Source organism: Solanum pennellii, chromosome 1 (assembly GCF_001406875.1).
Source record: "Solanum pennellii chromosome 1, SPENNV200".
Classification (NCBI taxonomy): domain Eukaryota; kingdom Viridiplantae; phylum Streptophyta; class Magnoliopsida; order Solanales; family Solanaceae; genus Solanum; species Solanum pennellii.
The window spans coordinates 53,598,114-53,600,499 of NC_028637.1; positions in this window are offsets into that span (position 1 = coordinate 53,598,114).

The following is a 2,386-nucleotide window of genomic DNA, read 5'->3' on the forward strand; positions in this document are numbered from 1 at the left end:
GTCCTGCAGGTCCGTCGCCAAGTTCAGAGAGTCGATTCCAGTACCCAAATTTCAGAAGTCTAAGTCTTTTGGAACGATACACCCTCGACGGCCCGTCGTGCCCATGACGGTCCGTCGTGGGTTCCGTCGACTCACACAGTTTTTTCAGAAATAAAATCTGCTGCTCAAAACGACTAAACAGGTCGTTACACAATAGCTGAAAGTAATCGTATTGAGGTTAAATTTACAACTAGTGAAAATTTTCTCATAATCTATTCCAACTTTTTGAGTAAAAACTTTTGTCACCAATAGTGTTTTGTGTCTTTCTATCGATCCATTTGATTTGTGTTTAACTTTGAAAATTTATTTATTCTCAATAGCTTTACGTTCCTTAAAAAGGTCAACTAAATCCCAGACTTTATTAATTTTCATGGACTCTGATTTATCTTTTATCGCTTTTAGTAATTCATCCTTTCTAGTTAAGGATAAGTAGTAAAAAAATACCTCTTACTTTCTAATTAGGAATGAGTAAATCCTTTTTAAAAAAATACATTCTAAAAACATCATATAATATGAATCTGAGGGAGCATTTACTTAATAAATGTCTTACTCAAATTCAAACACCAAGTGAGGAACCATTCATCATATAAGTTTTTTTTCCTTATGATTTTCTATCCAGTATCCGGCATCCGCATTGGAGTCTAATTATTTTGAATTTGTGTTGCTTAGGACCCCATTCGAGGAGAAGCGCTTTCTACTGTAAGAATTTTTTTCATATCCAGGATTTGAAGTCAAAATCTCTAATTAAAAAAAAGCAAATGCATTTACCGCACCACATCCTTTGGTTGTTAGCTTATTAAGTTAGAATCCTAACATTTTGTTACTAGCAAGACCTTTTTAGTACGTTTAGTTTCCAATAAGTCATAGAAAAAGAACAACAAGATTTGGTACACCACACAAGAAAAAAATTGGTAAAGTTGTGTTTGTCAACCACAGATTAAAATTAAATGCACAACGTAACCTCCAATAATTTGATTAAATATTTGAATAATATTAAACGTATAGAATAATTTGTTAGACAGGTCATATGAGTGTATCGAAGTGGCAGTATGTGTATAAAGGTTTGAATGTTTCTTTGCATTCAGTAATCTGTCCTTTTCAACTTATCTAAACATTTTCGTTGGTATTAACTCATCAAACCTCTCTTCTTTTTCTTCTTCTTTTTGAAGTCAAAGAGTGGGTCATCCCAGAAGTATGTATGGAAGTTTCAAATAGCTTAGAGGTTTCACTTTCTCAAGTCAATTTGAAGAACTATATTTAAAGTAATTTCTTTTTACTCTTTACTTCATTTTTTTGGTTATTTGTAGTGTCAATTCGATACTTCATAAAGACTTCTAAAATATTAAAGTATAATGAAGTATTCGAAAGTGACATTAGAATATTTTTCTTAAATTATTTTTTAGACTAATATCAAAAGATTTACATTTTTGATACATTCTAAAAGTATCTTACAATGATATAAGTTATTCGTGTTTGTTTTTTAAAACTGAGAACTTACCAATATGAAATCTTTGTTGATTACATGTGTATGATAGTATATGCACATTGCGACATTATTATTAAACACAAAATCCAACCACTTCTTGAAATATCACTATAATCATTTAAAACTTATTAAATATAAATTTATAAAATAATTCGGATTATATTGAATTCATAAATATATTAATTCAAATAAATATTGTGGATTGATATAATTGACTTAAATATTTAAGTCTAATAAATACGGATTTAATTAAAGTCTAAATTAATTGATTTGGGCTACATTGGATGAACCCAATTTGTTAAATCCAATTCCATCTCATTCTAGAGCCCATCTTGGTGCCACGTGAGCAGATGATGTGGCATGCCAAGTCAAATAAGAAAACCAATAGAATCATGGCATGTGTCAAAGATGACAAGTCCGCTCCATAAAGCCCATGTGCATGTCACTTAAATCTGATTGGGTGAACGGAATCCTATTCCAATCGCAACTCCTCTGTTCTAAAACTATAAATAGGGGTCCTCATAATTCAGAAAAGGGACAGAAAATTCTAAACAAGAAGCTAGAGAAACTTCGTGGTACAAACGCCATTTAATTCTCTACAAAGCTACAAGTTTAAGAATTCAAGCATTCAAGTTCAATAACGATCAAGATCAAGATCACCGAATTCAAGAACAAGCTCGAAGTCCTTGAATTCAAATAAAAGTCAAGATCAAGATAAAGTTCAAGTTCAAGTTCATCATAGATTCAAGAACAAGCTTTAAAGCCCTTGAATTTATATTTGAAAAGGCGAATTCAGAGGAATTATAGAGATTGTAACACTCGCATTTGAAATAATAAAATTGATTGTTGCTATAATTTTCC